Source organism: Carassius gibelio, chromosome A2 (genome assembly GCF_023724105.1).
Source record: "Carassius gibelio isolate Cgi1373 ecotype wild population from Czech Republic chromosome A2, carGib1.2-hapl.c, whole genome shotgun sequence".
NCBI classification, from domain to species: domain Eukaryota; kingdom Metazoa; phylum Chordata; class Actinopteri; order Cypriniformes; family Cyprinidae; genus Carassius; species Carassius gibelio.
In genome coordinates, this window is record NC_068372.1 from 14,009,008 (window position 1) to 14,022,260 (window position 13,253).

The window sequence follows — 13,253 nt, forward strand, 5'->3', positions numbered from 1 at the left end:
CTTTCAGCAGTCCGAACAGTTTTCTGTAGTCTTCTGATGTCTGATTTTGTTGCTGAACCAAACCAGACAGTTATTGAAGTACAAAGGACAGACTCAATGACGGCCGAGTAGAACTGTTTTAGCAGCTCCTGTGGCAAGTTAAACTTCCTCAGCTGGCAAAGGAAATAAAACCTTTGTTGGGCCTTTTTAACAATGGAGTCAATGTGATTGTCCCACTTCAGGTCCTGAGAGATGGTGGTTCCCAGGAATCTGAATGACTCCACTGCAGTCACAGTGCTGTTCATGATGGTGTAAAGTCCACGATCATCTCCACTGTTTTGAGCGTGTTCAGCTCCAGGTTGTTAAGACTGCACCAGACAGCCAGCTGCTCAACCTCTTGTCTGTAAGCAGACTCATCACCGTCCTGGATGAGGCCGATGACTGTAGTGTCGTCTGCAAACTTTAGGAGCTTGACAGAGGGGTCTTTAGAGGTGCAGTCGTTGGGGTACAGGGAGAAAAGCAGAGGGGAGAGAACACATCCCTGAGGGGCACCAGTGTTGGTGGAGCAGCTGTTTGATGTGAATTTCCCCAGTCTCACTAACTGTTGCCTATCTGTCAGAAAGCTGGTGATCCACTGACAGAGCTAGGGACAGAGAGCTGGGTCAGTTTGGTCTGAAGGGCTGTTGGGATGATGGTGTTGAAAGCTGAACTAAAGTCCACAAATAGGATCCTCACATAAGTCCCTGTTTTGTCCAGATGTTGCAGGATGAAGTGCAATCCCATGTTAATTGCATCATCCACGGACCTGTTTGCTCGGTAAGCAAACTGCAGGGGGTCCAGTAAGGGTCCAGGGATGTCCTTCAGATAAGCCAGAACCAGTTTTTCAAACAACTTCATGACGACAGACGTTAGAGCCACAGGTCTGTAGTCGTTAAGTTCTGCCATCTTGGGTTTCTTTGGGATGGGGATGATGGTGGAGCGTTTGAAGCAGGAAGGCACTTCACACAACTCCAGGGATCTGTTGAAGATCTGTGAAAAGATGGGGGCCAGCTGGTCAGCACAGATTTTCAGACAGGCTGGTGTAACACCATCTGGGCCTGGTGCTTTTCTTCTTTTGCTCTTCTTGAAGACCTGGCACACATCATCTTCACAGATTTGAAGAGCAGGAGGTGTGGAGGGTGGGATTGCAGGATGTGTTAATGGTTGTGTAGGGAGATGGTCAGAATGGGTGTTGGAGGTTTCAATCTGCAATAAAACTCATTCAGGTCGTTAGCAAGTCGTTGATTAGCCTCAGTGCAAGGGGATGGTGTCTTGTAGTTCGTGATGGCTCTTAGACCTCTCCACACTGAAGTTGAGTCGTTGGAAGTAAACTGGTCTTCCAACTTTTTAGCGTAGGTCTTTTTAGCCGCTCTAATCTCTTTGTTCAGTGTGTTCCTGGCCTGATTGTACAAGACCCTGTCCCCATTTCTGTAGGCATCCTCTTTGGCCTGACGAAGATGTCTGAGTTTTACTGTAAACCATGGCTTATCATTGTTGAATGTTAAATAAGTCCTGGTAGGAATGCATATATCCTCACCGAAGCTAATATAGGATGTTACGGTCTCTGTGAGTTCGTCCAGATCGGTGGTAGCAGCTTCAAAAACACTCCAATCAGTGAGGTCAAAACAAGGTTGTAAATCATGCTATGTTTCGCTGGTCCTCTTCTTCACACTCCTTACTACAGGTTTAGCAGATTTAAGTTTTTGCTTGTAGGACGGTATAAGATGAACCAGACAGTGATCAGAATGTCCCAAAGCTGCTCGTGGAACAGAGTGATATGCATCCTTTATTGTGGTGTAACAGTGATCCAATATATTACTGTCTCTGGTGGGACATGTAACATCCTGTCTGTATTTGGCAGTTCACGGGAGAGATTGGCTTTGTTAAAGTCCCCAAGAATGATTAAAGCAGAGTCCGGGTGTTGTTGTTCTGTGTCTGTGATCTGATCAGCGAGTTTCTGTAAAGCTGAGCTCACATGCGCTTGAGGAGGGATGTAAACACTGACCAGAATGAACGAGTGAAACTTCCGCGGCGAATAGAATGGCTTGCAATTAATGAAGAGTGTTTCGAGATTTGAGCATCACGTCTTCTTTAACACAGTTACATCTGTACACCACCGTTCATTGATGTAAAAGCATGTCTCGCCGCCGCGCGATTTCCCCATTGATTCTGATTCGCGATCCGCTCTGAACAGCTGAAAGTCCGGCAGATGGAGCGCGCTGTCCGGTATGGCGTCATTCAGCCAGGTTTCCGTGAAACACAGAGCAGCAGAGTGAGAGAAATCCTTATTTGTCCGAGAGAGCAGAAGGAGTTCGTCTGTTTTGTTGGGTAGAGAGCGGAGATTTGCGAGATGGATGCTAGGCAACGATGTTCGAAATCCGCGCTTCCTGAGTCTGACGAGCACTCCTGCTCGCTTCCCCCGTCTGCGCGTCCTGAAGCGCTTGATCAGCGCCGCCGCTCCTCCGTTAACAACGTTCAGTAAAATGTCTGAATAATTTAAATCCGGTAAAAGATCTTGTGGTGTGTTCTGCTGAATGTTCAGCAGTTCACCCCTGGTGAAACTGATCATGTTTGTTAAACAAAAAACAGGAAAAATGAACAAAAACAGCACAAACACTGGAGAGCCAAGCACTGAAGCAGCCATGTGCGGCGCCATCGAGTACAATCTACCGTAAAAGAACGGCGTTAGGTAACGACGTTATTTTTTCAGTAACGGGGTTATCTAACTAATTACTTTTCACATCGTTATAACGCCGTTAACATTACTGGAGTCAAATGCGGTGCGTTACTTTGCATTGATTTAATAAACTATGTAATCCGAACGCACCCCTGCCCCACACAGCGAGTGAGCAGGTGAGTTAATAACGATATAAGCGATTATGATTGGCTAAGGCAGAGTCATGTGTTTCATGGTAGCCAATCAGAGCCAGTGTTTTTACGCCAGCGGCGTCAAACACACACTCACACACACGCACGCGAGATTCGCAGCAGCAGCAGAGATGGCGAGTCAGGAGCAATCCGATGGAAAATTTTCAAGGTGGAGATATAAGCACTAATTCAAATTCATTGTGGTCAAAGGCAAGAATGTGCATGTAATGTGTACATGTAATATGTGACACATGTATACAATGCTAGTGGCCAAAAACAATTTTCATACAAAGATAATGCTTGGAAGTGCAGGATAAAACTCTTGCTGTTGACGTGCACTAAATATTGAAAATGATGTACGAACACCTGTCTGTCCTACTCATTTTAACTGACTTTTGAAAACTGCTCCAAAAAACAACAACATAAAAAAAATCTTTGACATAAAGCAACTTTTTTTTTTCTAACAGTAACGCAAATAGTTACTTACCCTGGTAACGAGTTACTTTTATTATAGAGTAATTCAGTTACTAACTCAGTTACTTTTTGGAACAAGTAGTGAGTAACTATAACTAATTACTTTTTTAAAGTAACGTTCCCAACAGTGGTCACAGACCAAAGGATTGCAACCACTTCCCAATGCTGATTGTGATCTGTTTTCTAATGTAGGGAAGGATAGAAAAAGTAAAAGACAGAGACGGCAAGAGAAGAAAAAGGGAAAGATAGGGTACAAGAGAGCTTACCAAATTTTCCCGACCATGGGTCTGAGTTGATTAACTCTCATTGAAAGGTTCCTGATAATTTTGGGGAATTGCAGAAGGAAGATGTTGCTTTAAAGTCCTTGTTTGCAAAAGTGTGTGAAGTGGATTGTAAGCTGGTAGGGGTACCAAAGTTTGGGGGGGACTGGTATATTTTAAAGAACAATCTTTTGTATCTGGCTGATATCGAGAGTCCTAGATTAGTGGTACCTAAAGCACTGCATCAAATGATTTTACATTTGGGTCATACCATCCCTTGGTCAGGGCATTTAGGAGGACAGAAAACGTATGAGTGAGTCAGCCAACGATTTTATTGGCCAAAAGTGTACCAAGAGGTGCAAGACTATTTTAAAACTTGTACTGAATGTCAAATGGTATCACCTGTTCGAACGGCTGATAGAAGTTATCTGCATAATGCCCATTACCATTGCCCATTATCGGAAATCCATTTGATCGTATAGGGATGGATATAATTGGTCCTTTGGTTTAGAGTAGTTCGGGTCACCAATTTGCATTGATGATCTGTGATTATGCTAACAGATATTCAGAGGTGTACCCCTTGCATTCAGTTCAAGTTAAGCACATTGTGAGATGTTTGGTAGATTTGATTTCAAGGGTTGGAGTTCCATTTGAGATTATCACTGATCAGGGAACAAACTTTATGGCAAAAGTGATGAAGCTATTGTATAAAAATCTAGGCATTAAGGGAATCCAATCTACACCATTTCATCCTCAAACCGATGGTCTTTTTGAAAGGTTTAATGGTACCTTGAAAAGCATGCTTAAGAAGTTTGTCGACCAGTCTGGGAGGGATTGGGATAAATGGATTCGGTTTCTTCTCTTTGCTTACAGAGAGGTCCCTCAGTGCTCCACTGTATTCTAACCTTTTGAACTTTTGTTTGGCAGGCAAGTTTGTGGGTCCCTGGACGTGCTTAAAGAAGGGTGGACAGCAGAGGAATCAGCCCAGTGCAGTATCGCATCATATATCTTACAGATGCGGGACAAACTGGAGAACTTTAGAACTTTGGCTAAAGAAAATGTAGCTGCCGCCCAGCAAAGACAAAAGGTATGGTACGATACACATGCCAGGGAAAGGAACTATAAACCTGGACAGAAAGTTCTGCTATTATTACCATCAGGTACCAGCAAGCTGTTGGCAAAATGGCAGTGGCCATATGTCTTGACCAGAAAACTGGGTCCAGTAACCTATGAGATTTTATGTCCTGAAAGAAAACAGCCTAAGCAGGTCCTACATGTTAATCTCCTGAGAGAATATAAGGAGAGGGTGTCTGATCCCAAAGGTCCGGAGGATGTCAAAGACCAAGTGATGCTGGTGAGGGCCATAGAGGAGGAAGAGGATGAACCCGATATGGAACCAGTTTGTTCATTGCTGAAGGCCCCAGAATGTTATTCTAGCTTTAATAACCAACAGCAACTATCTGAGGTACTTCAATCTTTTCCCTCTCTTTTCCAGAAAAGACCTGGACGGACTGAGATCCTAAAACACAACATCATCCGGAAAGACACTACTCCTATATGACAGAAACCCTATCGAGTGCCAGAGAAGATGGTGGAGAAATTAAAGACTGAGATTGAGACCATGTTGGAAATGGGGATTATAGAACCATCGAAAAGTGAGTGGTCAAGTCCCATACTACTGGTCCCTAAAAAGGATGGAGGAGTTAGATTTTACACTGACTTCAGAAAACTAAACAGTGTCTCATGCTTTGATTCTTATCCGATGACTCTTATTGACGAGTTGAATGAGAGACTGGGTAAAGCATCCTTTATGACTACATAAGATCTGTGTAAAGGTTATTGGCAAGTGCCCATTGATCCTTCTTGCAAGCCCTACACGGCCTTTCGATTTCCCTTAGGGTTGTATTAATACACTGTTTTGCCATTTGGATTACATGGAGCACCAGCTACGTTCCAAAGGTTGATGGACTGTGTACTTATGGGATGTGAACCGTATGCAGCCGTATACCTTGTTGATGTGGTGATATACAGTGGATCCTGGCAAGAACATCTACGGCATCTTGTGGACATTCTAAAGACGCTGCAAGAAGCTGGGCTCACCATCAACACCACCAAATGTTCCAGGCAGCTTTCTTGACTGCATTACAATTCCATATCCCTTCACATATTTAACTGTAATAATGGTCAAGCAGTTTGCACAAAAAGGTGTTGTCAGCACTGCCCTGATGATTTTATCAGTTAGCCTATATAGTGTAGCAACTTAAAGGCTACACATGACATTTCCCACTAGTGAGGAGACATCGCTGTTTAGAGACGCAAAAAGACTTTCTCTCTCTCTCTCTCTCTCTCTCTCTCTCTCTCTGTCTGTGTCTGTCTCTCTCGCTCTTTCTAATAACTTAATTAATAACTGCATTAGAATGTTATCAACAGCTCAAGTCTTCAATGCCAGCTTTAAAATTACATTTTGGAACTATCCAGAGATGCGGAAGAAATAATCCTGCTCACAATAGCGATTTAGGTACAAAAACCAGACAAATCCCTTTTAATGTATCATGTGTGGTATCCGTAGTATAAGTGAAATTGACCCCGGTCCATTGAATTATTATAATGCAGATCCGAGGTGTAATGGCCACTCCTTTCTAATAATTCAACGGCCCGTTGTCAATTATTCCTTACATATATATATTAGTGCTGGGCAATGATTATAATTTTTGATCAAGATTAATTGCATGAATTTCTGCGAATAATTGCATTGTTATGCACAAAACAAATAATGCATTCAAGTAGTGTACCGTCCAGTTTTTTTTTATTTAAAAGTACTGCTATATGAACAAAAGTTCAATAACATTTGGTTTGCAAACACTTTAAAGAAATAAGGTGCTTTTTACAGCAGTATTCCTTTTACATAGTAGCAGTTAAAATATTTAATATTAATGTAATTAAATTACATATAAAAAAAGCTATTTGTCACTGTCAAGATATTAATGTTTTTTGAGAAAATATTGTATAGTTTGTTATAGAGTCCAGAGCCTCGATCATAACATTATAACATGCATCTTCTGAAAAGAGACCTACACTATCGCGGGACCCAATGCAGCAGAGTGCGGTGCTGGACCGCACTTGATTGATGGGTAGAGACTTGTGTCTGCGGGAATCGGGAGAATAATTAGGGTGTGCTCACACTAGGCAATCTTAACCCCCAAAGCCTGGTTCGTTCGCCTGGTGTGATCGATCTATTTAGCAGTCCCTGGCTCGGTTGGAAGAGGTGGGCCAGAGCATTGTTCAGTTATATACACTCTAAAAAACGCTGGGTTGTTTTTTCAACCCAAATGCTGGGTTGAGTCCGCTGCGTAGGATATTGGGTTGTTTTAACCCAAGTTTGGGTTGAAAATTGTTCTGGATTATAGCCCAGTGGAGCTGGGTTGGGAACGCAGACGTGAAGGAGCACGCACGTCACGTTAGGATCGTACGTCTCCAGTGTGAGCAGCCGCCAATTTCTCAGTGCGAAAGAAGCGAGAAGCAAGTGAAAGACATTATGGTAAGTAAAGATTCAAAATGTAAAGTTATCTATTATTGTTTACCCGTTTTTATGAACGGCGGAAACTCATCAAAAAACATTGCAGAACTCAAACCATCTTTGGAGTTGTCTGATTTGGAGAGTCATCATTCTAGGTCTTCCCTCTTAAAGGAAAAGTTCACACAAAAAATGATTTACTTGCCCTCATGTCATTCCAACCCATAAGACTTTTGTCTGTCTTTACAACACAAATGAATGTTTTTATTTTTTTTTTATTTTTATTAAAATTAATTAAATTAAATTTTTTGGTTAATCCACTGAGAGTCTAGATAATCAGTATTTTCAATAATACAGAGTAATTGTTGAAGTAATCCATTTGGATATTTATATATGAATAAGGCTTCAATTATATGATAGCAAACATGTATGCTCAAAATAATATTGGTCTCCCAGACTAGCAATGGAGGACAAAAATTAAGATAATATTAAATATATTTATCTGTGTTCCAAAAATGAGCAGAGTTTGTATGGGTCTGAAACAAAATGAAGAGTAAATTATGACCATTTTTATTTTTTGGTGAACTAACCCTCTGAAGAGCAGCCCTCCACATACATGAAAATTTGTGAAGTATGTTAATGTCATGACTGTTTTATTGTTTCAGTAAAGAAGTAGCTTTCTGAAAGCAATACATTTATTCAAACAATATCACATGCCCTCACACTAGTGCTGCCATTATGGCATTCTGGAGCGCTGACAGAGACATTAAACAACCACACAAAGTGATGAAATTATTTACAGATTATTTACCTATCCTTACGGATGTGAATACACCTATCTGAAAATGGATAATTTAAGTAGATGTTTCTCTTTTTAGGCCCCTGATGAAGAGCAGGCGGTAACTGGGATGAATGCTGGTCAAAGAAGAGGACGTCCTTTCCTCTAAACTGATGCACCAGTAGTTTTAAAGGAGGACCCTACCCTGGATGACGTAGAAGATGTCATATGTGCTGATTTGGCTTCTTCATGACTACATCAGTTATGGTGAAGAGATCATGAAAGTTGACATTGATGCATGATCTGTATTCATTAACTATGAAACAAACTGTAAGTGTTCAAGTTGTAAAAACAATGTTAAATGCTGGTTCGGTGTTGTTTAGTAGAAGAGTTTATACATTCATACACATGCTCACATTCTTTCACACACACGTCTGTTAAATGTTATAATATCAATGTTAATGTTGTGGTTTTTTGATTACTGTCATGCTAGAATTGTTGGTAAAAAACTTATATTGTACATTTATTGTATAATAGGGTTTTCATATATTTTTAAACAATATATAACATTTAACAAAGTCCAATTTGATCTTAAGTTATATTCAACAAATGTCTTACTTTTCTGCATTGATTTTTTTACATGCATGTTACTTTTGGACTTTTCTCTTGTTTTTAATAAATATGTACCTTTTGATAGTTATTATTTGTGTAAAAGTGATTTTCAAAATGAACGATTTGTAGGTTTAATGCGCAGCTCAATTTGGGTTCATTTTAGCCTAGCAATAAAATGTTTCCCACAGCCTTTCACTCAATTCGTGGCGGCCCTCCGCGAGTTCATTTTCTGCCAGCAGGAGGCGCTAAGAGCGGGATAGGTAGGTTTTGACGGTAACGGCTGCAAAGCGGCGCTGAGCTCACAAACCCTGCCTTATCAAGCATTACATGCAAAATTAAATCGAACATTTTTTAAATACAGTCGGTTTCCTTCTAAAAAACACCCGCGCTGGTTTTTGAAACCCTGCAATGTAGTAATTTTTAACCATAAAAAAGCAACCAGCATGCTGGGTTAAACATCATAACCCACAATGATAAAAATAATAAACCACAATGCACTCCACTGTGCTGAGCAAGCGCTTCTTGGAAACTTCCTATTTACCATTTATGAAGTCGTTGCATTCTTTTCTGTTAAAAATAACAGTGGACAGTGGTTTGTGAATGTTGATGCTTAGCCTAAATAATTTGTTCAGGAGCATCCCCTCCTGTGACCCATGATTTGTCTGTATGTGTATTCAGAGCCAGTGAGCAACGGACTTTCATAATAATCATAAAAAAAATGCGTTAACGCATAATAAAAGTTAACTTGCCCAGCCCTAATACACACCGTACACACACACACACACGCACGCACACACACACACACACACACACACACACACAGTGTTGGGTATGTTTCTTTAAAAATGAATGAATTTCTAATTACTTATCAGATCATCAATATTGTTATTACTTTTCTAATTCCTCTCTATGAAAAGTAACTTAATTACTCAATGAGTAACTTAATTATTCAAATAGTTAATTACTTCATGAAATCCCTATAAACCTTAATGCATAGAAATGAATCTTTTAATTCTTTCAGTTTGACATAAACACGGAATTGCATGATGTGCCTGCTGTGAAGGAACAAGGATACAAAGGAGATTCCAGAATAATCACAGCCTTTTTTACATCAAGAAAATCACACAGGGATAGACGATCAATACCGGACAGCCAAACAGGAAAAAACAGGGCTAAAGTAAGAAAGGAACTAATGGGACACACCTGGGATCAATAGAAATAAAAGGGGAACACTTGGAACAAATGACAATAATAAGGACACGAAAAGGAATGACCAAATAAGGGCTTAATAATAAACATGGAGCTCTGGGGGAGGAAAAACACAACACAAGACAGGAACAGAGTATGGCAGGAAAAGTTTAGCCTTTTATATTTAAACAACTGTAATACATAAGCATTTTAATTAAAAAAAAATAATAATAATAATAAAAAACTTTTTTGGTTAACAAATATAATTACTCTGCAAAATATTTGAATAACAAAAAGGCTTAAGGAAAGTAAAGTTTTAAATAACTTTTATAAATGTGCCTTAGAAGAAAACATTACTGGTGTAAATCTTGAGATAAAAGAATGAAACTGACATATTTTAATGTATGTCAGTGCAAGTTTCTTTCAGTCAAAACAGCTCAGGGCCCGGTTCCCCAAAACGTTCTTATCGCCAAGTAGTTCTTAACCTATTCCTTAACCACTCTCTTAACCTTATGGCATGATTCCCTACACGTTCGTACTCTAAGTATATCTTCTGTAAGTCACACTTTCGTAAGGTTGGTCTGGACCATTCATAAGCTCTCTCTTAGCATTGTTTGAGCTCAAGACGCTAGTCACCGCCACTGTGCAGCAGTCTTTAGAAATCAGCGCAGCGCAGTACAAGTCAAACTATGGTATGTTGACAATGTTGTGGCTCAACAATGATTTTATGTTATTGACATTTTAAGACTAATAATAAAATATGTTCGCAATGGATACAGGCCTATTTATGTAGTTGACTTTATTTGGTATCAGAGCTAATATGGTGGTAATTAGCCTAGGCTATTTCGTAATGTCATTAAAGTGAATTGTCAATCACTTTTGATAATGAAAATATTGCAAACAATTTGGCTCTAAATGTCTAATCTATCTATAAATGCCGGCAGCCATATCACCCTGGAGCCCAAGACCGGTTGCCCACTGAAGCTAAGCAGGGCTGAGCCTGGTCAGTACCTGGATGGGAGACCTCCTGGGAAAACTAGGTTGCTGCTGGAAGAGGTGCTAGTGGGGCCAGCAGGGGGTGCTCACCCTGTGGTCTGTGTGGGTCCTAACGCCCCAGTGTAGTGATGGGGACACTATACTGTCAACAAGCACCGTCCTTCAGATGAGACGTTAAACCGAGGTCCTGACTCTCTGTGGTCATTAAAAATCCCAGGATGTCTTTCGAAAGGAGTAGAGGTGTGACCTCGGCATCCTGGCTAAATTCGCCCATTGGCCTCTGACCATCATGGCCTCCTAACAATCCCCATATCTGCTGATTGGTTTCATCACTCTGTCTCCTCTTCATCAGTAAGCTGGTGTGTGGTGGGTGTTCTGGCGCACTATGGCTGCCGTCGCATCATCTAGGTGGATGCTGCACACTGGTGGTGGATGAGGAGATACCCCCTGACTATGTAAGCGCTTTGAGTGTCTAGAAAAGCGCTATATAAATGTAATGAATTATTATTATTATTATTAAATGGGTAAGCATGGTGGTGTCCAGTAAGCAACCAACTATGGCAGCGATCCAACATGTCCTTGTATTGAATCAAAGACGGCGCCGGCCGCGGAGCCCTTGTAAAAATATTTTTATGTTTTTGGCAAAACTTAAGACCTTTCAGCCCTTTTGACATTTTGCCTGACGTGGCTATATAAAAAAAAATCGCTTCCCAAGACAACTCATTATGAAGCTGCTGGACCTTCTCAGACCTGTGCTTGCCAGGCTAACATGGTGGATTTTTGCTTTAAGCCCTGAAGTCCAGCTGCTTGCAGCGCTAAGGTTTTTTTAAAAAACAATTGCTATTTTTTGAAAAACAATTGCAATTGCTACAGGGAGCTTCATCGAGGTCGTGGAAGAGGCCTACGATCTAAGCTAGGTGCCATTTTATACGTTGCTTCCCGACCATATTCTGTATCTAACTCTCTCTCTCTGTTCATAGGTTGATTTTTATTGAAAACATTAACCAATGGCAATCAATACTGCATTAAACAGAGGTAACTACAGCTGCTTGCCAATCAATTCTGATTGTAAAGTATCTTACCATTGATATAAAAGTGTATTACATAATTTTTAGAAGTCATTAAACCCATGTCAATAAGCGGCACGAGTGGCACAACGGGATAAGGAGGGTGGATGATTAGTGAGGGATACCCGGTTCATCTAACCGTTACAACATATCGTGTGAACATATTACTGACCATTTCATAATTTAATTTATAGTCTATAATTTACTGATAACTTAAATTATGTTAAAATAAATGTTCCTGTTTTATAATTTGAGGAATGTTTCATTTGCATAGAACGTGTTGTAGTGTGAAGTGGAAAATCGATTCCTGCCAACTAATTCAGCACCTTCACTTGGGACAGCGCTCTTGTAACGTTGGACGTAAGAGGCAGCGTGTAATGATGAGACAGAGACGTTTGGATCCATGTGCAGAACTTTAATGATGAGAATGGTCAGACAGGCAATGATCAATAATGGCGTCAGGTATGTAGGGATAATCAGAATCGATAACAGGAACAAGCAGATGTTGGGGGCAGGCAGCAGAGAATCAGAGTCGGTATAAACAATCCAAAGGTCAGGTACAGAAGGAAAACACAAGGAAAACGCTCGGAAATGTCAGACTGGCTAAACAAGGCTTCGCAGTGAGTGAGAGTGAGTGTGCTGCTTATATGTGTGTGTGTGTAAATGAGGTGCAGGTGTGGCAAGGAAATTGGCTGATGAATGAGGTGCAGGTGTGGCAGGGTGATTGTGATGCAGTGACTTATGGGTAATGTAGTTTGGGTGTGGTGCAACAGGATGAGAGGTGCTAGTGTCCAAGTGACATCTGGTGGTTGATGGGTGGAATCGTCCTGAGTGGAGTGCCCTCTACTGAAGCTCATGGGCACTCCATCTAATGATCGTGACACAGCGTGCTAAGAAGTTTCCTAAGGGACACTTCAGGGAACACACTTAGAAACATAAACAATTTTGGTAAGCTATATCTTTCGAGTTCTTCTTAGCGCGCTAAGAGTGAGGGTTTTCGGGGAACCGGGCCCAGAAATATATTAGTCTGGGACTATGCTTATTTTGTGTTTCTATTATCGCTTCTGATGTTTGTCTTGTGCCACTTACCCCATAGCGGTTATTGTTAGACGAAACCTACGTTCCCTTTCCCCCTCCAATCTTTCCTCTGTAGTATCCTCCTCTCTTCCCTCACCTACCAATTTCTCATCTCTGGATGTGAATGCAGCAGCTGACACTTTATGCTCTACTTTAACCTCTTGTCTAGACTATATTTGTCCTCTCTCCTTCAGGCCAGCACGGGCTGCCCCTTTTAACCCCTGGTTATCTGATGTTTTACGTAATCATCTGCCCAAACTCAGGACAGCAGAGAGAAAATGGCACAAATCAAAAGATCTGTCAGACCTGAGGATGTATGTCTTTGCTTTCATCTTTCTCTGTTTAAGTCTATACTGCCAAATCTTCATATTTCCACAACAAGCACTCCAGACATACACAAT

At 40.9% G+C, this 13,253-nt stretch overlaps 1 pseudogene; it reads left to right on the forward strand.

The window, feature by feature from the left end:
* Window positions 1-10,648: 10,648 nt before the first annotated feature.
* On the forward strand, window positions 10,649-10,765 carry LOC127940068 (uncharacterized; annotated as a pseudogene).
* The last annotated feature ends 2,488 nt before the right edge of the window (window positions 10,766-13,253 follow it).